The following is a 26,094-nucleotide window of genomic DNA, read 5'->3' on the forward strand; positions in this document are numbered from 1 at the left end:
GGCAGACGCTTAACGACTGAGCCACCCAGGCACCCCAAGACCCTTTAATCTTAAACATAGAAAAGTCCTCCTCCATGACCCTGAAAACCCCTCCAGCTACTGTTCTAGTTTTTTTCCCTTCTCAGAGATGGATCTAGGGAAAAAAATCTCCTATCTTCTGTCTCTACTTCCTAATTCCTCAGGTAGGCATCTATCACCACCAAATGAAATTTTTACTAAATTCTGATTGTCAATCAAATCCAATGGATACATCTGTTTTCATAGGACTTAATGTTTCTGAAGTATTTGACACTATTGATCATTCCCTTTGAAACTCTATCTTGAATTTATCTTTTCCCTCTCTAGCTACTCTTTTTCAATTCCCTCCTGTAGGCTAACCCCTAATTTTCAAGGGGCTTGGAGCAAGAGTACAAATGGAAGCCTACATTCCACATGTCTAAATATTTTAAAGTTATAAATTAAGCTAACAAGCTGTTAAACTATTATTCAATCCTCCCATCTTGACATATATACTTTTATAACAACCTAAAAGGCTAAGTTCTGATCTGGAATTCTCAAACTCCTTCAAGTTCTATAGGAGCATGGGAGTCACTCAAATTCTTTGGGAGCCTACCCCTTTTTCTCTTCCCATCTTTAGTTCCACTCCATTCAATAAGGAGCCTCATATGTATATATGTAGACATCCCATCCCACATGTCTAGGTTCTGGCCACATGCCTGCAAACAGCAGTTGCTTGGTCATCCCTTAGGCCTAGAGAAGCATACATGCGTTCAGTCAAGAGAGGAGAGAATCAGAGAAGAGGCTTTTGAAGGGCCACATGGGCAGGGAATTCTGGGGTTCAAATACTCAGAACTTAATGTAGAAATGGGTACCTAATGAACTAGTTCCCTGGTGCCCCCCCCCCCCCCCCCCCCCCCGCCACATACACACACATCTTCATCCTATCAGGAGGGGTAAAACTCAACAAAGGCCAGATGAGGACCTCTAAAGCACCAGGCCTAGAGCAGGGTTCCTGCTTAGCAAAGCCAAAGAACAGTGCTACTCCCTGGTCACCCTTACATGGAGGTGTTTCCAGAATCCCATCCCTAATCCTCTTCTGACTCTTTACATTTTCTATAAGCTATCTCATGTACTGCCATGGCTTCATGCAAATCTCTCTTCCAATCTAAACCATTTTAATGGGCTCTGGTTTGTTTTATTTATTTGAGAGAGAGAAAGAGAGAACACGAACGAGGGGAGGGGCAGAGGGAGAGGGAGAAGCAGGCTTCCCTGCTGAGCAGGGAGCTAGGTGCAGGACTTGATCCCAGGACCCCGGGATCATGACCTGAGCCGAAGGCAGACACCTAACCAACTGAGCCACCCAGGCGCCCCTGTCTACTAGACACTTTCTTGCCTCTACTTCTTTGTGAAATTAAATAGGGTATAAATAAATAGCAAGCACCAATTCCAAGATATCCCAGGCACTTCATTAATTAATTTAGTCATTCAACAAATATTGAGCACCTATTATATGCTAACAGTTTTCAGTGCTAGAAGTACAGCAGTGAATAAAGCAAAAATCCTCACTCTTATGGATCTTAAATTCCAGTGGGAAGAGGTGAAAACAAAATATGTTTAGCATACATGTAGATGATGACAAAAGCTAAGGAGACAAATGAATCAAAGGGAAAGAGTATTCAGCAGGGAAGAGAACTATAATTTCAAATTAGGTGATCAGAGAAGGATTCACTAAAAAAGTGACATATGAGTAAAGACCTGAAAGTAGGGAGTGAGCTGTGTCAATGACTGGGAGAAGAGCCCTCTACTCAAAGGAAATGGAAATACAGTATCTTCAGGACGGAGTACGCCTGACTAGTTCAAGGATCAGCAAGAAGGCCAATATGGCTGGAGTGAAGTGAGCAAAAGGAAGAAAGAATAGAAGAAAATGAGAGAGAGTAAGGGGAGGGGGACATGCAGGCCCTCTTTGAGGTCTGTGACTTTTACTCCAGGGAAAGGAGAGTTCTATGCAGAGAAATGGATGACTTGATTATTCTAAGAATCATTCAAAAGCTGGATTGAAAACAGACAAGGGGACAAGGACATAAACAGGGAGATCAGTTAGGAAGTTACTATAATAATTAGGTGAGAAATGATAGTGGTTAAGACCAGAGTGGTAGGTTCTGAAGAGAGTGAAAAACTGTTGGATATATTCTGAAAGTAAATGGACAAGATTTTATAGCAATTTGAATGTGGATATGAAATAAAAAGAATCAAAAATGAATCCAAAGATAGCAGTCAGAGCACACTGGAATAGCCATGGGATAGGGAAAAGTGTGGGAAGAGAAGTCCAATGTGTCCCAAACTAAACCCATTTTTTCCTCCGCTAGGAAAATGTATTACCTTTCCTACTGTGCTTAGCTCAGTAAGCTACCCTAACACCCACACAAGTTATCTAAAAAGTAAAGTTCCTAAAGTTCAGAGTTCCTGAAAAACCATCATACTCCCTCACTCTTGACCCTTCTATAATCTCATACCTTCTGACCTAGCTAAGGTCTTTTTTTTTTAATATTTTATTTATTTATTTGACAGAGAGAGAGAGCACAAGCAGGGGGAGGGGCAGGCAGAGGGAGAGGGAGAAGCAGGCTCCCCACTGAGCAGGGAGCCCGATGCAGGACTTGATCCCAGGCCCCTGGGATCATGACCTGAATCGAAGGCAGATGCTTAACCAACTGAGCCACCCAGGAGCCCCTCAATATCATTTTCTATGACGCTCTTCTCCCATCCACACATGTACCTCCCTCATAAAAACAACGGGGAAATAACAGCTTCCAGCAGATCCTTCATTTGCCACCTCTTACCAATCTTCAAGCCCAACACCTATGCCTTTCTTTCAGTGTCCTCTAAAATCCTGCTCTTTACCTTCTTAATCTTACCACCAACTACTTTCCCAAAGTACCAAGTTTTAAAAATCTGTGTTTTGTATCACCTAGACCAGTGCCTTTCATCTAGCAGATACACAGTAAAGATATGATGAATACAAGAATAAACAAACATGTTCTAATCAGACAAGTATCTTCACTGTTCACTACATATACCATGCTCATCCCCATAGCTATCCTTTTGCTAGTCCTCTTCTCTCACCAGGAATGCCCTCTTCTTTGGTTATTCAAATTCCACCTGTTCCTCAAGGACAAATTTTTCCCTACAATGACATCACCTCTTTCCTATCTCTTACTACACCAGTTCTTTCAATAATATCTATTGAGCACTTACTATATACCAAACACAGAACTATGTCAGGAACACAAAAATGAAGTCAGGACTCAGCCTTCAAACAGCTTAAAGTCTAGTAAGGAGAAACAACATAGAAGCAATTACAATCACGTAAATGCCATTAAAGAAACTACAAAGTACAATGGGAATATTAAAAAAAGGAACATCCTTCAGAAAGGAGCCATCATTTGCTCTGGGACTAGAAGACAGGATAGAAATCGGCACAGCAGTAAGAAGAGAAACAACTTTGAATAATAAATGCTAGTCTCAGGACTGAAAAAAAAACTGTGCAAAATGATAAAAACTTAAGTATCACTCAGAAGTAAATTCTGATCAGACTATAATTTAGTTGCTTAGAGTACAAATCACACTCTCATCAAAAACAGTTTATGTGTATGACTTTATTTATATAAAGTACAAAAACAAGGAAAACTCAAACTATGATATTAGAAATAGGATACTATATTACAAAGCGCTAATATCACTAATATATAAAGAACACTTAAAATAGAGGAATGAAGGACCAAAAAAAAACCCAAGAGAAAAATACAGAAAACAAATAAACATACAATTCACAAAAGCAGATATAAAAAATGGCCCTTAAACATAGGAAAAAATGTTCAAATTCACTCACAGAGAAATGGAAGTATTTTTTTAAAAATTTTTAAATAAGAAACTATTTCTCTCATCTATCGGGTTGGTGAAAATTAAAATGTCTGACATTATATTCTGTTACTAAAGCTGTGCACTTATACATTGCTGGTGGGAATACAAACTCATACAATTTGGCAATATCTAAGTAAATTATATACACACATTTTTTTAAAGAGCTTTTTTTATTTTATTTTTTTTTTAAGATTTTATCTATTTGACAGAGAGAGAGCGAAAGCACAAGCAGGGGGAGCCGCAGAGGGAGAGGGAGAAGCAGGCTCCCAGCTGAGCAAAAAGCCCGATGCAGGGCAATCCCAGGACCCTGAGATCGTGACAGGAGGCGAAGGCAGACATTTAACCAACTGAGCCACCCAGGTGCCCTAAAGAGTTTTGTTTTTTTTTTTTAAAGATTTAATTTATTTATTTGACAGAGAGAAAGAGAGCACACAAGCAGTGGGAGTAGCAGAGGGAGAGGGAGAAGCAGGCTCCCCGCTGAGCAGGGAGCCCAATGCAGGGCTCAACCCCAGGACTCTGAGATCATGACCTGAGTCGAAGACAGATGCTTAACTGAATGTACCACCCAGGTGCCCCTAAAGAGCTTTTTTTTAAAAAATGTTTTATTTAATTTAAAGAGAGACGGGGGGGGTGGGGGGGCAGAAGGAGAGAATCTCAAGCGGACTCCCTGCTGAGCATGGATCTCGATCTCATGACCCTGAGATCATGACCTGAGCCAAAATCAAGAGTCTGATGCCTAACCCACTAAGCCACCCATGCACCCCTTAAAGAGCTTTACTGAGATATAACTGACATATCATTCAGTTCACCCATTTAAAGTGTAACTTGATGGTTTTTAGTGTATTAAGAAGTACAATCATCAACACAATCTAATTTTAGAAATTTCCAGCACCACCTCCCCAAAAAAAGTCCCATGTGCATTAGCAGTCACTCCCCAAACTTTCCCAACCCCTAGTCCCTGGCAACCATTACCCTACCTTCTATCTCTAGAGATTTGCTTGTTCTGGCCATTTCCTATAAATAGATTCATATAACATATGGACTTTTGTGACTGGCTTCTTTCACTTGGTATAATGTTTTCAATATTCATCTATGTGTAACTCGTATTAGTATAGTTGACTGTTGAGCAACACAGGGATTAGGGATGCCAACCCCCTCATGCAGTCAAAATTCCGCATATAACTTTTCACTTGACTACTAAAAGTCTACTGTTGACTGAAAGCCTTACCAATTACATAAACAGTCAATTAACACATATTTTGTATGTTATATGTATTACATACTGGATTCTCAGAATAAGTTAGAGAAAATAAAATGTTAAGAAAATCATAAGGAAGGGACACCGGGGTGGGTCAGTCGGTTAAGCATCTGCCTTTGACTCAGGTCATGATCTCATGGTCTTGGGATTGAGCCCCATGTAGGGCTCCCTGCTCAGCGGGGGACTCTGCTTCTCCCTCTCCCTCTGCATGCAGCTCCCCCTGCTTGTGCTCTCTCTGTCAAATAAATAAAAATCTTTGGGAAAAAAAAGAAAGAAAATCATAAGGAAGAGAAAATACATTTACAGTACTATATTTATTGAAAAAAAATCGTATGTAAGTGGACCTATGCAGTTCAAACCCGTGTTATTCAAAGGTCAACTACATTTCATTTCTTTTTATTGCTGAATAATATTCCATTGAATAGAGACATCATATTTTATTTATCCATTCATCAGTTGATGCAAATTTGGGCTGTAGTCTACTTTTTCACTATTGTGAATAATGCTGCTATGAAAATTCATGTACAAATTTTTATGTGGACATATGCTTTCATCTCTCTTGGGGATATACCCAGGCGTGGACTTGCTGGAACATACAGTAACTCTATATTAACATTTTGAAAAACTTTTTCCAAAGTAGCTACACCATTTTACATTCTCATCAGCACTGTATAAAGATTCTAATTTCTCCACATCTCCACCAACACGTGTTGTAGGTAATCTGTTATGAAGCAATAGATAATACATCATCCTGGTAGATACAACAACTACCTACCTGATAGTTGATAAAACTTTATAAATAAAGGGGCACCTGGGTGGCTCAATCAGTTAAGCATCTGCCTTGGGCTCAGGTCATGATCCCGGGGTCCTGGGATCGAGCCCCACATTGGGCTCCCTGCTCAGTGGGGAGCCTGCTTCTCCCTCTGCTTGCTCTGCCTGCTTGTGCTCTCTCTGACAAATAAATAAAATCTTTAAAAAATAATAAAAATAATTTAAAAAACCTTCAATGACTCCCTTTCCTCTTTGGAATAAAATTCATTAGCATGGGATACACAAAGCTATCACTGTAGATGATAAGACTATCTACACAGAAAATCCAAAAGAATCTTCAGATAACAGAGTAAGAGTGTTTGCAAGGTATGTGGATGTAGATCAATATATAAAAATCAACTGTTTTTCTATATACCAGCAACAAACAGAAAATGTATTTTTAAGAAGGATAAACCAACAACAAACAGAAAATGTAATCTTTACAAAGGACAGCAGGCACCTGGGTGGCTGAGTCAGTTAAGCATCAACTCTTGATTTCAGCTCAGATTATGATCTCAGGGTCATGAGATCCAGCCCCATGTCAGGCCCCACACTGAGCGTGGAGCCTGCTTAAGATTCTCTTTCTCTCTCTCTCTCTCTCTCAGCCCTTTCCCTCCCCATTCTCTCTCTCTCTCAAAAAAAAAAATAATAATTCTTATAAATAAATAAATAAATAAATAGGATAACATAATCACAAAAACTATAAGATACCTAAGATTCAATCTAAGAAAAAATATATAAAGACCTCTATGATTTAAAAAGTCTCATATATTTGTAGAGATAAACATGCTCATGGAAAGAAAAGCTCAATATTTTAAAGATGTCAATTCTCACCAAATTCATCTAACAAATTCAATATATTTCCAGCCAAAAATCCCAAAAGGGTTTTATAAAAAACCAGCAGCAGTGAAAAAAAAAAAAAGTATGTAAAAGAGTAAAGGGCAAAAGTTAGCCAAAAACCTCCTGAAGAATTACGTTACCTAGTCTATATAGTTAGGCAATAAGTAAAATAAGTAATGGTGTATATACAGTCAAATATGCTAATAGAACAGAATATAAAGACCAGAAAAAGACTCATGCATATTGGAAACAATATATGACACAGGCAGTGTTAAAATCAGTGAAAAAAAATTTAATAAATGATGCAGAAACAAGTAATTATCCATACAAGATAAGAAATTAAGTCATTATCGCACACCATTCACAAAACAAATTACAGGTATGCTAAAGACCTAAATATACAAAATAATTTGCAAAATTAGAAGAAAATACAGATTATCTTCACAAACTCACAGTTAAGGAGAAAGTACTAGATAAGACATGGAAAGCAAAAAAAACAATTAATGAACTTGACTACACCAATTTTTTTTTTAATGCATAAAAACAGAAACCAAAAACAAAACTGAAAGACAAGAGACTGGGAAAATTTATTCCCCTCCTTCCAAAAAAAAAGGGGGGGGCAGGAACTCCTGCTAATTAATATATATATAATCAAAATTCTATTAAAGATTTTTATATAATCTATATTAAGATACACATTGGTAAATGCACAGTGAATTCTTGATATGGTTCTAGTTCTCATGTTGAATGATGTGTATTTATTAGATTATTAAAAATAAACAGCCATGCTTGGGCTAAGTATTTAAATGTGTCATGAATCAAGGATTATGATTCATCTAATTTTGTGTAACTGGGGTCCAAGGAAGGGGGTTTAAAATCGATAAAACCATATCGATTTTATTGGTTTCTCATCTAAAGTGTGAAAACCTGAATTGGTTCTTTTTAAGTATGTCATGTAAACTGAAAAATATTTACTAATCCTTTAACAAAGTCTCTTTTTTACAATTTAACAGGCTATATTGTTTCTCATCTAATTGCTTCTTAATGCAATTCCTAATTTGTAAGAAAGCTATATCAGCACAGGGGTTAGTTATCTTGTTTGCTATTGCAGCAGTCATATCTAAACAACTTAACAGAAGGAAAAAGGGCAATTCCATTCATATGACATTCAAGGAAAGATAAAACTGCAAGAACAGAAAATCAATGGGAAGCTGATCTCCAAGGGCACAAGGAACCTTTTTGGGGTGAGAGAAATGTTCTTTTACTTTTTCAAAGATTTCTTTATTTGAGAGAGAGAGCACACGAGCAGGAGGGGGAGAGAATCTCAAGCGGACTCTGCGCTGAGCAAAGGGCCCGACTCAGGGCTCCATCCCAGGACCCTGAGATCAGGACCTGAGCAGAAACCAAGAGTCGGATGCTCAACAGACTGCACCACCCAGGTGTGCCTTGGGGTGATAGAAATGTTCTATATCTTGACTGTGGTAATGATTGCACAATGCTATGAATTTGTCAAACTCATGGAAATGCAAAGATGAATTTCACTATATGTAAATTAAATTTCAATAAACGACTTTAAAAGAGGGGGAGAAGAGTGTTGAAAATTAGAATTTAATCTATTAAAGAGACACTCTTGTTCAATATTAACAATATGATATTAAGAACTGTAGCTTGTAATCTAAATCCATATGCAGTTTTTTTTAATATTGTTCCTTTTTTTGTATTTAAAGATTTCATTTATTTTTGTGAGAGAGAGAGCATGAGTGCACAAGTTGGGGAGGGAAGGGGGAGAAGCAGACTCCCCGCTGAGCAGGGAGCCCAATGCTGGACTCCATGCGGGACTTGATCCCAGGCCCCTGGGATCATGACCTGAGCCAAAGATAGATGCTTGACCAACTGAGCTACCCAGGTACCCATCCATATACAGTTTAATTCACAACTGATTCCTGCCCTTAGAATCAGTGAATTCTCTCCCCCAAAATCCTTATTATTCTTAGTCATTTCACTGGTAAAATTAAAAGTTTTTAAATGGAACTCAATTCCAAGTCTGACAGGAATTATATATATAGCTTATAATGCTAATATAAGAGTCTTGGGCGCCTGGGTTGCTCAGTCGTTAAGTGTCTGCCTTCGGCTCAGGTCATGATCCTGGAGTCCTGGGACCGCGTCCTGCTCGGCAGGAAGCCTGCTTCTCCCTCTCCCGCTCCCCCTGCTTGTGTTCCCTCTCTCGCTGTCTTTCTCTCTGTCAAATAAATAAATAAAATCTTCTAAAAAATAATAATAAATAATATAAGAGTCTCAATAATAATAGTCTCACCATGTATTTTTCTAATTATTGAACCACACCATTTTATGCATTGCCTATTCATCCTTAGGCCCTATGAAATAGGTATAATCATCCCCCTTATTACATGAAGACTATTTTGACAGTATGCTTTATATTTAAGAGCTAGTACGATTTAACAGTTAAGAGCCTATTGGCTACTGCATCCCCAGAACACAGTAGGTGCTCAGCAAATATTTGTTGAATTTTGGCTTTACCTCTGACTATGTAATCTTGGACAATTATTTATCTCTTTAAACTTCAATGTCCTCATCCATAATAAGATAGTAAAACAACTCTGGGAAGTAGGTGTGTTTAGTTCTTCTCATTCCTTACATAAAGTCTCTGGCACATTATGCGCGCTGAATGTCACTGAATTTATTATCATCTCTTCGATAGAATGTTGGAACTATATCATATTGCTAAAGCTTCATGTAAGAATAAAGCAGTAGCAGAATAGATGATAATACCTAAAACCTAACTGTTCTTCATGCAAAATTGAGATGTTCATTCTTATAATTTGTTAAAAGAAAAATTAGCACAACTTTTTTTTTTTTTTTGTATAACATTTTAAAGGTAGAAAAAGCAGGGGCACCTGGTTGGCTCAGTCAGAAGACCATGCGACTCGATTTCAGGGTTGTGAGTTTGAGCCCCATGTTGTGTGTAGGGATTACTTAAAAATAAATAAATAAACTTTTAAAAATAAATAAGGGGCGTCTGGTGGCTCAGTTGGTTAAGCATCTGACTTGATTTCAGCTCAGGTCATGATCTCAAGGTCCTGGGATCGAGTCCCACATTAGGCTCCATGCTCTCGGATTCTCCTTGGGATTCTCTCTCTCCCTCTCCTCTGCCCCTCCCCCATTCGCGTTCTCTCTCTCTCTCTCTCTCTCTCTCTCTCTCTAGATAAAATAAAATCTTAAAAAAACTTTTAAGGGGCGCCTGGGTGGTTCAGGCATTAAGCGTCTGCCTTCGGCTTGGGTCATGATCCCAGGGTTCTGGGATGGAGCTCCACATTGGGCTTCCTGCTCAGCAGGAAGCCTGCTTCTCCCTCTCCCACTCCCCCCTGCCTGTGTTCCCTCTCTCGCTGTGTATCTCTCTGTCAAATAAACAAATAAAATCTTTAAAAAAAAAAAAAAACTTTTAAATAAATAAAAGGATAAACAGTAAGTTACTGAATTTTTTAAAAACAGATTCCTTTGAGGGGCGCCTGGATGGCTCAGTCGTTAAGCGTCTGCCTTTGGCTCAGGTCATGATCCCAGAGTCCTGAGATCGAGCCCTGCATCGGGCTCTCTGATCCACGGGAAGGCTGCTTCTCCCTCTCCCACTCCCCCTGCTTGTGTTCCCTCTCTCGCTGTGTCTCTCTGTCAAATAAATGAACAAAAAATCTTAAAAAAAAAAAAAAAAAAGATTCCCATGAAATGGGAATGAGATCATTTTGAGGGAACTAAGTCTAAGGAGTATACGGTTTAGAAATATTTGGGCCCATAAGTCAGGACTGGTAATAATTTTGTTGCAGCAAGAGTGCATGTCATAGGACCTACTTTAGGCCAAGGTAACTGATCTAGATATTTAAAATTGGAGGCTAGAAATTTATAGGATAAGAGAAATTTATAGGATAAATGCAATTGCAGAAATTGCATAGGATAAAAGAAAATTATTTTAAACTGGAAGAGATCTTAGAGCTCATTTTATAGAAGAAAAAACAGATGGAAGAGAAGAATCAGAAAATTGAGTGAAATAACTTGCCAACCATAAAAAAAGTTTTGCATTTCAAGAGTCCCACACCATGGATAACAAGATCTTAACATCCTCATTTACTCATGGCCCTGACATTGTTATCCAATTAAGATACATGTTCTTAATCTTATATATTCATATGTGAAATACGTATGAATGACATATAGATAGGGTGAATTTAGATAATCTGTGACTTCATCTAAATTGTTTAAAATATTTTTTTAAGGTTTTATTTATTATTTATTTTGTCAGAGAGAGAGAGAGAGAGCACAAGCAGGGCGAGTGGCAGGCAGAGGGAGAAGAAGGCTCTGCACTGAGCAGGGAGCCCGATATGGGACTCAATCCCAGGGCCCCCAGGCATCCCTGTTTAAAATATTTTGATGCTTTCCAAGAACTACAATGACCAGGTTCCCAGGTGTAACCTCATCAATGTTGACTTGTTCAACCTATTTTATGATGACTAAAATCTAATAGAGAAGTATCATCTAAAAATACCCTGGGGTCATGTGGGTGGCTCAGTTGGTTAAGCGTCCAACTTGATTTTGGCTCTGGTCATGATTTTGGGGTTGTAAGACTGAGCCCAGCATCAGGCTCTGTGCTGGGCGTGGAGCCTGCTTAAGATTCTCTCGGGGCACCTGGGTGGCTCAGTCGTTAAGCGTCTGCCTTCGGCTCAGGTCATGATCCCAGGGCCCTGGGATCGAGCCCCGCATCAGGCTCCCTGCTCCGCAGGAAGCCTCCTTCTCCCTCTCCCACTCCCCCTGCTTGTGTTCCCTCTCTCGCTGTGTCTCTCCCTGTCAAATAAATAAATAAATAATCTTAAAATAAAATTAAAAAAGATTCTCTCTCTCTCTCCCTCTCCTTCTGTCCACCCCCACACTCACCATGCGCATACATGCACTTGCTCTCTCTTAAAAAAACAAAAACAAAAAACAAAAAAAGGAATTTAAAAATACTTTGAATAATCAAACTTTACAGTTATGTAAAGAACCGATGAGCAAAGAGACAAGACAAAATCAACCTGACTTGGCTGCCTACAGTCACTACTGGACACTCCTTTAATATTATTATCTTCCTAATCTCTGCTACCATTTCACATAATGGTCAAATTCTAGGGCAGCAATAATAAGGGTCAGAATAAGTATATGGAGAAAGCAACCACATCAAGCACATTTTAGAATCCAACCTATCTCGGGGTGCCTGGGTGGCACAGTTGGTTAAGCCCCCAGCTCTGGTCATGATCTCAGGGTCCTGAGATTCAGCCCTACATTGGATTCTGTGCTCAGCGCGAGTCCGCTTGGGTTTCTCTCTCCCTCCCCCTCTACCGCCCCCCCCACAAAATAAATCTTTAAAAATATATATATAGAATCCAACCTATCTTGAGGCTGAAGATAAGCAACAAAGTTTTGATTATTTATCAACAACCCCAAATTTATGTGACTATTCATTCCCAGACTTCATTAACTATTTGTAAGAAATACTAAATTTTGGGAATAAATATGCTTAGCCATGTATATTCTGCAAATAAGCAAACTTCCAAATCAGTTAAGAACCAGACAAAAGGACTTGTACTAAGAGGTTTAGTTAGGGAAAAAGTAACAATCAAAGTCAAGGCTTATGCCCTGACTATTGCTCCGATGTTTGAAAAGTCTAAAGTCTGGTCACAATAGCCTCTTGTTTATCCAAAAAGAAATACATAAAAAGCTTAGAAGACTCGTTTCAACTGGCTTATGGTGGTTAAGTAACTCCTTTACAGGAGGCTAGGGCTAGAGGTGGTTGGGATATATGGCAGATTCCCAGTCATTAAGAAAGCCTAAAATCTAGTTCAGTTCTATTCCAGAAAGCAAATTGAGGGAATTTTTCTTTTTTAAGGAGGGATAAATTGTTAGTCCAGCAACTGCCATCCTAAAGATTTTAGTGTATTTATTTCTAAAACCTTAGCCAACTTCCTCACTTTCATGATTTAAAAAGGAAGCAAAACTGCCTTATATAAGAATCTTTTTTAATATTCTGATTTGATAGGATATGAATCCATTAAGTGAATTTATCCTAGAGGAAAGTCAATAACTAGCTTAGTTTAGAATATTTTTCCTCCTAGGGGGCGCCTGGGTGGCTCAGCCGTTAAGCGTCTGCCTTTGGCTCAGGTCATGATCCCAGGGTCCTGGGATCGAGCCCCACATCCGGCTCCCTGCTCAGCGGGGAACCTGCCTCTCCCTCTGTCTGCCGCTCCCCCTGCTTGTGTTCCTGCTCTCACTATCTCTCTCTCTCTCTGTGAAAATAAATAAATAAAATCTTAAAATAAATAAACAGAATATTTTTCCTTCTTTTTCCAAACAATAAAGGGAAAATAACAGGTAACATTCATACAGCACTTGCTCTGTGCCAGGCATTGTTTTAAATTCATTATATGTGTTAATCTATTTAATCTACACAATCCTACAAAACTAGTATTATCATCCCCATTTTATATTTGGGAAAACTTGAGGCATGGGGAGATTCAAATAATTCAGCCAAGGTCAAGCAACAGGCAAGTGACAGAGTCACAATTTCAACATAAGCAGTCTGGCTCCAGAGTCTATCTATGCTCTTAATCTTTAAGTTTTTCTGCCTCATGATTATACAAGTATCTTTGTTTCTGTTTTATTAAACTATGAAAGAATCACACAATCTCTCCCACCCCACCCTGGGAGATTCTTCTATCTAATTTCTTACTGGCTCATAACATGGGCAATTAGAAGGCTTAAAATATGTTAAGTTGAAATTATATATATCTTATCTACATTAAGTATACAGATTTTTCTTTCTCTTTTCAAAAAAGGGGGGGCGGCCTGGGCAGGTGGATGAATTCTTTAACTCACAAATTGTCTCATATAAGTTCTGTAGGCCTTAGGGAGAAAGTGACAGAAATTCTTTCTACTTTGCTCTCTTCAAGGTTGAGTTAAATTCTCAGATATAGGCCTTATATCCTAATTCAAGTTTACCCATATTTCAAATAAAAGAACTCCCTCAAACCAAAATATAAACATTTTCATACTGCTACATAAAAAGGTCCCCTGCAGGGGCACCTGGCTGGCTCAGTTGGTGGAGCATGCGACTCTTGATCTCTGGGTTGTGAGTATGAGCCCCAGATTGGGTGTAGAGCTTACCTAAAAATAAAAATCTTTAAAAGTAGATAGATAGATAGATAGATAGATAGATAGATAGATAGATAGATAGATAGATATAGATCCCCTGCAGAAGCAACTAGGGGAAAAAGTACATCTACTCTCCCACTTTGAGGCCTGAACTATTTACAAGGTGATTTCTCTACCTAATTAAGCCAAGGTTTACAGCTCCCTCCTCAGGGCCTGAAACATGGGCACATATGGGCCCACAGAATTATAATGAATGGATGAATGAACAAATGCATGCTTATTTTTATTTGAAGGACTAAATATCATCTTCTCCATTGTACCTAGGACTCTAATCACCAGGCAAAGGTAAATAAACTGCTTCCCCAGAGGTTAAAACACAAATCTTCAGCTTCAGCAGGGCAGAATCTCTTTTAGTCTTAAAGAGGTGTGTCAGGAGTCTCACAGATCTCAGCATATGGTTGCATTCATGGAAACAGTAAGGATATGTAGCAGGCAAGAAAGGAAAGAGCCACAGCAGGCTTCCTTATACTCTCTCCTTCCCATGAGAGGAGGGCATGCAGAACTTACTCTTCCCCCCCATCAACAAAAATGCACCAACATATGTGCAATGTTTCTGCCCAGGGAAGCCCATCAGAGATGCGGCACCCAAAGTTTTATTGAGGCCTGCTCACATGGGTACCCTTTGCCTCATATACACCAAAATTCCAGACCCCCAAAAGGAAAGCAGGTGTTCAACATAAACCATATTGTTTGCAAACAGTCTAGGCACCGTGAATCATGCTTTTCTTTTAAGATTTAATTTATTTATTTGAGAGAGAGCGTGCCTGCATGAGCAGGGGGTGGGGTAGAGAGAGAGGGAGAAGCAGACTCCACGCTGAGCAGGGAACCCGATGTGGGGCCCAATCCCAGGACCCTGATATCAGGACCTGAGCTAAAGTCAAATGCTTAACCAAATGAGCCACCCAGGTGCTCCACAGTGAATCATCCTTATCAGTTACTGGAAACACTCTGAGAGCCAAGTTCCCAGATGCTAGCCATGGGCCACCTTGCAAACAGGCCTTTCTACGGAGAGCAGTGTCAGACCTACTATGTTAACTCTTTTCTGCACAGAAAGTTATTTAACTTTGTGAAGTCTCAGACTTATCTGTAAAAAGGAAGAAATAATAGAAACGACGTCACAGCTACAATGACTATTATAGTGTAACTATCACGGTATTGTTATCCAGTATGATGGCAAGACTTCATAAAGATAAATAAAAAAAAAAGACTTCATAAAGATCACTTTGTGATAATGATGAGGAGGACTACTGAAAGTTACAGATAATGTAAAACTTCAACTTAAAACTTAATCTTCAACCCAGTAGCAACTTTTAGAGGAGGATAAAAACCATAATGATCAGGAATGAAGAGGACATAGACCCCATCTTTCTCCTGTAAAAGATATGCCAGGATTAAAATGCTTTATCATTGTAGAGTGATATTATGATTGAGTTTAAGTGCTTAGATATGACATAGTAGAACAGCATCTCCACTTCCAAAAATTAAGTAAAAATTCATGAAGGCAAACTTCCTGGAACATTCTCAACCCAATCAGATCACAAAATAAAACATAAAACATGAGCTTATCCTAGAAGTTTATTTAATCACACTATTAGAGAACAAAAAAGTAAGAGGAAACAATTTACTAATCCTTTTACAAATGAATATACCTTCTAATTCTTACTAATTATAATCTAAAATTAAGATAATCATTAAATTTAGATTTAGAATGGCACATGTTTAACACAGAATTGAGATTAATAAGGAAAACTTTTTTATTCATGTATCTAAATGATACCCACTGCAAGGTTATAAATAAAATTACTCAAATTGGACAGTTTACTCATGAAAACATTGAAACTTTGGCCTTCAAGTATAGATAAGAAACCAAAGGATTCTGAGATTTAATATTTAATCTGAAATCACTATGTTATTTGTTTGTTTTATCCCCAATTCATGAATTTAACTTCTTTTCTTACATTATTTATAAAGCTTAGCCCTATAATCAATCTACCACAGTGTCCCTCTAAGTTTCCTCATTATCGTTGATTATGGCTGAGTAGAAACCTATAGAACATATAAATTACCAGGTCAGAGAAATTTTTTGGTTTTGTTCTTTGGCCAAATTTATAATCCAATAATTCAAATTAACATATTATAGCTTGGGAATCAAAACAAATTAGCTTTATTCTATCTTAAATGAATCATAACAAGGATACTAATAATATTAGACAGTAGATTGACTGTTTTTTAATTGTCTGGATTTTATCCTGTCCCAAATCATCTTTTTGTCATTCCTCTGTAATGAAGTAAAACGGGTGTTTTTTACATGCTTAATGCAAACCTTTCTACAACCCCATCAACACAAACTAGAATGTAAGCTCCATTAGAGCTGAGCCATAGCTATCCTAATCATCATTGTATATACACCTCTCAGAAGAGTGTCTGGCACATAATAGACTACAATTTTAACTCCTGACTCAAGTTTTCTTGTTCTTGGCTTCCTTCTTCTATTCTACTATCATTAATATGTATACATATGTGTCCTTTGTTAAGCTACTTTAAATTATTTTGGGGAAAAAAGCAAGCACCTTTTAACAACTATATATACAATACTGAATACAGTCAAATTAAATGGTTAGTGAATAAAGGGGCAAAGAAATATATTCAGACACACACTGTAAATCAGTATTAATAGAGAATTAGACTAATTTAAAAATACCTTCCAAATTATGATATATCTGAGTTGATTTGATATAGCTAGCTTATTTGAAATATATTTTCAATATATTTTAAATACTAAAAAAGTATATCTTAAATACTATAGAAAAGTACATTTAATTATACTTATTTTTATTTATTTATGTGAGAGACAGAGAGAGAGCACAAGAGGAGGGCAGGAGCTGAGGGAGTGGGAAAAGTACACTCCCTGCTGACCGGGGAGTCCAACACAGGGCTCAAAACCAGGACGCCAGGATCATGACCTGAGCTAAAGGCAGCTGCTTAACCAACTGAGCCACCCAGGTGCCCCTAGAAAAGTATACTTTAAAATATTAAAAAAAAAATACATGACATTATAAAGGGAAATACTGGAGGTTACCAGTCACTTTATAAAAACCATAGCTTACTTTTTTTTAAATAAACAATAGTGGTACTTTGAAAAGGTAGTTTTGTTTTTTGTTTTTTGTTTTTAAAGATTTTATTTATTTGACAGAGAGAGACACTCTTCAAAAATTTTATTCACATAAAGCTTTAGTGGACTATATTCCACACTGTCTAATCTGAAGTAATTTGAACTCCTAATTATTTTATGTTAATACTAGTTAGCCAAACAAAAATAACTGTGACTGGGGCACCTGGGTGGCTCAGTTGGTTAAGCAGCTGACTTTGGCTCAGGTCAGGATCTCAAGGTCCTGGGATGGAGCCCTGCTCAGCAGGGAGTCTGCTTGTCTCTCTGCCTCTCCCCCCTCCCCAGCTCCTGCGTTCTCTCTCTCAAATAAAAAATTAAAATCTTTTAAAAAAATAATAAGAATAACTGTGACTGGTGATGGGTATTAAAGAGGGCACGTACTGCATGGAGCACTGGGTGTTATACGCAAACAATGAATCATAGAACACTACATCAAAATCTAATGATGTAATGTATGGTGATTAACATAATAAAAAAAGAAAGAAAAAAATTAATTAATTAATTTTGAAAAAAGAATAACTCTGACTGTTTTTGCTAGTGAAATGGAGGAGAAAAAAGTTATATTTAGAAAGTCAGTCATCATACAACTAATTACATCATGTTATCTGTATATTTTAGCCCATAATTATGAACAGCCAAATTATAATTTTATAACACTAACATGAATTGGTTAAAATTATTATCATAAGAATCTCTGCCATTGGGACGCCTGGGTGGCTCAGTCGGTTAAGCGTCTGCCTTTGGCTCAGGTCATGATCCCAGGGTCCTGGGATTGAGTCCCGCATCGGGCTCCCTGCTCTGCAGGGAGCCTGCTTCTCCCTCTGCCTCTGTCTCTCTCTCTCTCTGTCTCTCGTGAATAAATAAATAAAATCTTAAAAAAAAAAAAAGAATCTCTGCCATTGCTGTAACTGTACAACAAATTTAAAGTTTTCTAGATATTGGTATTTTATTTTATTTTTAGGTAGCTAAATTTCAAGGAAGAAACATCAGGGAAGTTATTTTCCCTGCTGTTCTTTATAAAGCTAAAATCATTGAGAGAAAATTCTACGTACATTTACTCACACTCAAAAACTGTTACAGAATAAATTACAAAGTGAGCTGTAAATTAACTCTTTAGTCAAGAATGAAGGTCACTACAGTATTTTTCCAGTGGGTTCCCACCACATTTAGAAAAAAAAATCTGAAGTCTTAAACATGGTCTATATAAAGATCAACCCAGGGTTAGCCCATCCCATTTCTCCAACCTCATTCATCTCTCATCTCTCTTTTGCTGGCCTGCTGAGCTCCAACTACAGTGGCCCTATTCCCACAACACAACAAGCTTATTCTGTACCTCCTATTCTCTAGACTACAGGCTCTTACAGATCATCCACAGACTGAATCCTCCTCACCTACCATACAAATATCACCTCAAGTACCACCCCTTCAGAGAAATATTTCTATCATGGCTCCCCAGTTCCAATTATATTCCATTGCCATGTAGCTCCCCCATCAGTCTCTATTTGATATCACATTACTTTATTTTGTTTCTTCATTATATTTATAATGAAAATTATTTTATTCATTTATGTTTAATGTATGTCTCCTCCACCAGAATATAAATTCCATAAGAATAAGTACTGCATTTATCTTGTTTACTACAATCACTCAAGGACCTAAAATGAATTAATACTATACTACTAAATGTACAGGCTGAGATGAAGATTTTGGTATTTTGTAACCATTCTCACACATACTGCTCTCTTAGGCTTCTTCCATTTTTTTCTACCATTAGCACTTACCATGAAAGAATAGGTTAATTCCAAGAAATATGGACAAGCAAGTAGATGTTATACGTTATAATCAGTTCAGAAACTGACCCAAAGTTTCAGAATTAATGGTATATCTTTCAAATTGTACACTGATCCTACAGATCAGTAAACGTTAGTAATTATAAGTAAATTGTCAATTGTGTTTAAATAAAAACTATCAGATGAAATTTAGCATTTATGAGTAATACACAATCAGGCATATGATGAAATACAGATGAAAATTATTGAACATAATTTAAAAATAAAACAAGCATCATTTTAGAATTTAACACATAGTTTAACACATAGTTTAGATATCATCTACCTAAAATGTAATTTTATCTGAAATTAAAGAAATCATGTTTAAAGAATTAAAGGAAAGTATGACAACTACAACTCAAAAAAATGGAGAAACTTAATAAAGATATAGGTACTATATTAAAAAATAGGAAGAAATAGAAATTCTGGAGATGAAAAGTATAAGAGTTGAAAAGTACACAACCAAAATTAAAAATTCACTAGCAGAGCTCAATAGCAGATTTGAGATGACATAAGAGTCAGTGAACGTGGAGATGTATCAACAGAAATTACCAATTCTGAAGAACAGAAAAAGAGAATTTTAAAAAATGAACAGAGCCTCAGAGACTTATGGTATACCACCAAGCACCCAACATACATGTAATGCAAGTTCCAGAAGGAAGAGGGAGAAAAGGGCAAAAAAAATATTTGAAGAAATTATGGTCAAAACTTGCCAAACTGTTGAAAAATATTAATCTATAGATTCAAGTTTAAGGAATCCAAAGTAGGATAAACACAAAGAGATCCACACCTACACATCATTATTGAAAGCCAAAGACAAAGAAAATTTTAAAATCACAAAGAGAAAAACAATTCATCAGAAACAATGGAGGCCAGAAAGCAGGAGACAACATAGTCAAGGTGCTGAAAGAAAAAAAAAAAAAAACTGTAACAAAGAATTCTATATCCAGCAAAACTATTCTTCAAAAATAAAGGCAAAATAAAAGCAATCCAAAAAACAAAGATTGAAATAATTCATTGATAACAGACCTGGCTTACAAGAAATCCTAAAGGAAGTCCATCAGACTAAAAGAAAATAACCAGCCCATAACTCAAATACACAAAAAGAAATAAGGAACACCATAAAAGGTAAACATATGTGTAAATATAAAAGACTGCTTAATATTTTTTTCTTCTCAGGGTGCCTGGGTGGCCCAGTCAGGTAAGTGTCTACCTTCAGCTCAGGTCATGATCCCAGGGTACTGAGATCGAGTCCTACATGGGGCTCCTTGCTCAGTGGGGAACCTATTTTTCCCTCTCCCTCTACCTGCTGCTCCCCTTGCTTGTGCGCACACTCTCTCTCTGTCAAATAAATAAATCTTTAAAAAAATATTTTTTTCTTCTCTTAGTTGTTTTAAAAGACATACAATTGCATAAAAAATGTAAAACAGTGCTGTCAGGCTTCTAACACATAAAAACTTAATATGTATGACAATACTAACAGATACAATGGGGAGGAAATGGAGCAAAGTTTCTACATTTTACCATAATTAGTCAATCTGAAGTAGACTGTGACAAAGACACATACTGTAATCCCTAGAGCAATCTAAGAAAATAACCCAAAAGATCTAGTTAAAACACTAACAAAGGAATCAAATGATGCTCTGGAAAATATCTATTAACTCCAGAAGAGGCAGAAGAGGATGAGCAAATAAATAAAAAAGAAATGAGACAGGGCACCTGGGTAGCTCAGTCAGTTGAGCATCTGCCTTCAGCTTGGGTCATGATCCTGGGGCTGGGGTCCTGGGATTAAGCCCCGCATCAGGCTCCCCCCTCAGCTGGGAGTCTGCTTCTCCCTCTCCCTCTGCCCCTCTCTCATGTGTGCGCCCTCTCTCTCTCTCTCTCGCTCAAATAAAAAAAAGAGATACATCATTGCAGATATAAATCTATCAGTGATTACATTAAATGTGAACAGATTAAACCCTCCAATCAAAAAGTAGAAATGTCGCACTTTTTTTAAAAAAAAGCATGTTATGCTTTGCTGTTTATAAGACACACTTTAGACTCAAAAAACAAATAGACTGAAACTAAAAAGATGGAAAAATATTTGCAATACAAACAGTAAGCATAAGAGCTGGAGTGGCTATACTAGAGACAAAGAGGAATCTTTCATAATGATAGAAATCAGCTTATCAGTAAAACAATTATGTATGTATAGTGTAACTAACACCAATGCCCCCAAAGCATGAAGCAAAAATTGACAGAACTGAAAGGAAAAACAAACATAATAATAGGGATTTTAATCTGTCTCTCAATAATTGATAGTATGGCTAAACAGAAAATCAGCACAGACATAGAAGACTTGCAAACTATCACTCAACTTGACATGACACCTACAAAACATTCCACCCAACAACAGCATATTCTTATCTAGTACACAAGGAACATTCTTCAGAAAAGATTACATACTGGGCCATAAAACTGTCTCAATAAATTTAAAATGAGAAAATCATACAAACTGTGTTCTCTTACTACAGGGGAATTAAATAAAAAATCAACAACAATGAAATGGGAATCCCCAAATAATTGGAAATTAAACAGTACATTTCTAAATAACCCATAGGTCAAAGAAGATATCACAAAGGAAATTTAAAAATATTTAGAAGTGAATAAAAATTTTAAAAAGCAAAACATAGGGGTGCCTCGGTGGCTCAGTTGGTTAAACGTCCGCCTTCGGCTCAGGTCATGATCCCAGGGTTTTAGGATGGAGCCCCACGTCAGTCTCCCTGCTCAGCAGGGAGTCTGTTTCTCCCTCTCTCTCTCTGTCCTTCTCCCCCCGCTCATTCTCTCCCTTTCTCTCTCAAGCAAGTAAATAAAATCTTTTTAAAAATATAAATAAATAGGGGCACCTGGATACTTCAGTCGTTAAGTGTCTGCCTTTGGCTCAGGTCATGATCCCAGAGTCCTGGGATCCAGCCCCCGCATTGGGCTCCCGCTCAGCGGGAAGCCTGCTTCTCCCTCTCCCACTCCCCCCTGCTTGTGTTCCCTCTCTTGCTGTGTCTCTGTCAAATAAATAAATAAAATCTTTAAAAATATAAATAAATAAATAGCAGAACATAAAAAATGCATAGGATGCAGCTAACACAGTGTCAGAAAGGAAATTTAGAGCCTTAAATGCCTATATCAGTAAGGAAGAAAGATCTCAAATCAATAGCCTACACTTCTACCTTAAGAAGCTAGAAGAAGGCGGGGCGCCTGGGTGGCTCAGTCGTTAAGCGTCTGCCTTCGGCTCAGGTCATGGTCCCAGGGTCCTGGGATCGAGCCCCGCATCGGGCTCCCTGCTCCGCAGGAAGCCTGCTTCTCCCTCTCCCACTCCCCCTGCTTGTGTTCCCTCTCTCACTGTGTCTCTCTCTGTCAAATAAATAAAAAAAAAAAAAAGAAGCTAGAAGATAAGGCAAACTAAACCCAAAGCAAGCAATAGGATGGAAATTATAAAAGTTAAAACAGAAATCAGTGAAATAGAAAACAGAAAATGGGGGGAAAAATCAATTAAACCAAACTTGTTTCTTTGAAAATAGCAGCAAAATTGACAAACCTTTAGCTAGAATGACCAAGTAAAAAAGAAAGAATACACATGCTACCAAAATTAAGAATGAAAAAGGGACATCACTACCTACACTAGTAAAATTAAAAGCACATACAAGAATACTATGAACTATTTGCCAAAAATATTAAATAGCTTAGGTGAAATGGACAAATCCCAAGAAACGCAATTACTGAAACTAACTCAAAAATAAGCAGAAAATGTGAACAGACCTATAACAAGTAAAGAAACTGAATTAGCAATTTAAAAATTTTCCAGGGGCACCTGGGTGGCTCAGTCGTTGGGCGTCTGCCTTCGGCTCAGGTCATGATCCCGGGGTCCTGGGATCGAGTCCCACATCGGGCTCCCTGCTCTGCAGGAGGCCTGCTTCTCCCTCTCCCACTCTCCCTGCTTGTATTCCCTCTCTCACCGTCTCTCTGTCAAATAAATAGATAAAATCTTTTTAAAAATAAAAAATAAAAATTTTCCAAAGGAACAAAATCCAGGCCCACTTGCTTTCACTGGTAAATCCTATCAAATGTATTCCAAGAGATAATAACACCAATCATTCACAAACTCTTACAGAAAATAAAGGAGGAAACACGTCTCAATTCATTCTTTGAGGCTAGTATTACTATGTTACAAAATCCAAAGACATCACAAGGAAAAAAAAACTACAAACCAGTATCTTTCATAAATATAGACACAAAAATGCTCAACTAAATATTAGCAAAGGAAAACCAGCAACTATAGTAAGAATTATACACCATGACAAACAGAGATTTATCCTAGGACTAAGGCTGGTTTAATATCTGAGAATCAATTAATATAACACACAATATTAATGGAATAAAGGACAGGAACCACATGATCATCTCAGACATGGAGGTGACCAACCATACTGGTTTGTCCAGGACAGAGGAGTTTCCCAAAATGCAGGAATTTCAGTACTAAAACCAGAACAGTCTTAGGCAAACTGTGACAGTTGGTCATGCTAACAGATGCAGAAAAAGCATCTGACAAAATCTAATACCCATTCATGATAAAAATTCAGGAACAAATCAGGATTTAAAAGGAACCCTCTACCAAATACAGAGGTTTGCTATACAACACTGTTGTTGTACTGCTGCAATAAACAATACTGCATTGTACACTTAAAAAGTTCAGAAAGTAGATTTCATGTTAAGTGTTCTTACCACAATAAAATAAAAAAATTTTAAGAATAAAATTTATACACTGAAATTACAAAACATCACTGAGAAAAATTAAAGATCAATAAATCAAGAGAAATTTTCCTTGTTCATGTATTAGAAAACGCAATATTGCAAGATTTGTAATTCTCCCCAAACTGATCTACAGATTCAATGCATTCCCATCAAAATTCCAAGACTGCTTTCCAAAGATTAATAAGATAATCTTAAAATTTTTATGTAGGGCCCAGAAGAGCCATAACTTTTAAAAACAAAAACAAAATTGGAGGGCTTACACTACCCAACTTCACAAGTTACCACAGGGCACAATAATCAAGACAGAATAGTATTAGCTAGCATAAAGACAGATATATAGATAATGGAACAGAATTCAGGCCAGAAATAAATCTTTACATTTATTATCAATGAAGAAATGGCATCTTTTCAACAAAGATATGTTATCTTTTCAGCAAATTGTTCTAAGACAATCAATATGCAACAGATGAATTTAGACTCTTACTTCACACCATACATAAAAATTAACTCAAAATACAACCCAAATCTAAGAGCAAAAACTATAAAACATCTATAAGAAAACAAAGAAGACCCTGGATTAGGCAAAGAGTTCTTACAACAAAAGCATGATCTATAAAAGAGAAATTTGGGAAATTAAATTCCAACAAAATTAAAATTTGGGGGGGCATCCGGCTGGCTCAGTTGGTGGAGCATGCGACTCTTGATTATGGGGTCATGAGTTCAAGCCCCACACTGGGCCTAGAGCACACTTAAAAAATAAAAACTCTAAAAATATATATGTTTTAAAATGTTTGCACTTCAAAGGGCTCCAATAAAAAAATGAGAAAACAAGCCACAAACTGGGAAATAATATTTGCAAATCATGTATCTAATAAAGGGCTTGTATCCAGAATACATAAAGAATTCTTACAACTTGGGGGGGGGCCTATGTGGCTCAATTAGGCATCTGACTCTCGATTTCAGCTCAGGTCATGGTCTCAAGGATGTGAGACTGAGCCCCAGGTTAGGCTCCCCACTCAGTGGGGAGTCTGATATTCTCTCTCTCCCTCACCCTTTGCCCCTCCCCCCCAAATAAATAAATCTTTTTTAAAAAATAACTTTTACAACTCAATAAGATAGAAAATGGGCAAAAGATTTGAGTGGCTACTTCAACAAAAGGAATATATGAATGTCTAATAATTATATGAAAAAATGCTCAATGCCTTGAATCTTTAAGAAAATGTGAACTTAAACCACACTTCATACGTACTAGAATGGCTATAATAAAAATGATAAGAACAAGTGTTGACAAGGATGTGAAGAAACTGGAACTCTCATACACTGCTGTTAGAAATGTAAATATATGGGGCGCCCAGGTGGCTCAGTCAGTTAAGTGTCTGACTCTTGGTTTCAGCTCAGGTCATGATCTTAGGGTCATGGAATGAAGCCCCATGTTGGGCTCCCCACTCAGCAGAATAGAAAAAGTCTATTCCTAGTATCTACCCAAGAGAATGAAACCATATATTCACATAAAGACTTGTATTCAAATGTTCAAGCTGCATTATTTTCAACAGTCAAAACTGGAAACAATCCAAATGCCTATCAACTGGTCAATAATAAACAAAATGTGGTATATCCACACAATAGAATACTGTTCAGCAATAAAAAGAAACAAAGTACTGGTACATGCTATAATATGGATAAATCCCAAAAAAACATTATGCTAAGTGAAAAAAGCCTGATGCAAAAGACTACATATTGTATGATTCAGGGTGCCTGGGTGGCTTAGTTGGTTAAGCGACCAACTCTTGATTTCAGCTCATGTCATGATCTCAGGATCGTGAGATTGAGTCCCACAGAGGGCTCCACACTCAGCATGGAGTAGGCTTGAGATTCTCTCTCTCTCTGCCCCTCACCCCGCTTGCACGCACTCTCTCTCTCAGATAAGTAAATAAGTAAATAAGTAAAAGCTAAGACAACCATATATTGTATGGTTCCATTGCTATAAACTATCCAGAAAAGGCAAATCCAGAGAGACAAAACACAGATCAGTGGTTGCCTGGGACTGGGTTGGAGGGGGCGGAGGAAGGGTTAACTGCAAACAGACTAGAGGTACTTTTTGGAGGACACAGAAATGTTCTAAAAGTGGCTTATAAGCTTAAACCAGTCCTGCTGTCAGTCTGCGGGAGTCAGGTATTGTGCATCTGACTGAGCCTCTGCTGTCTACCCCCATGGTGAAGATGAGCTCTGCCTCT

General features: G+C 37.6%; 1 protein-coding gene across 2 annotated transcripts in view; it reads right to left on the bottom strand.

Annotated features, from left to right (window-relative positions):
- The window catches only part of ELF2 (E74 like ETS transcription factor 2), a 109,998-nt gene that overhangs the window by 78,285 nt on the left and 5,619 nt on the right, over window positions 1-26,094 (bottom strand). The gene's annotated exons all lie outside the window — the stretch shown is intronic.

Source organism: Phoca vitulina, unplaced genomic scaffold, assembly GCF_004348235.1.
Source record: "Phoca vitulina isolate PV1807 unplaced genomic scaffold, GSC_HSeal_1.0 scaffold14, whole genome shotgun sequence".
Taxonomy (NCBI): domain Eukaryota; kingdom Metazoa; phylum Chordata; class Mammalia; order Carnivora; family Phocidae; genus Phoca; species Phoca vitulina.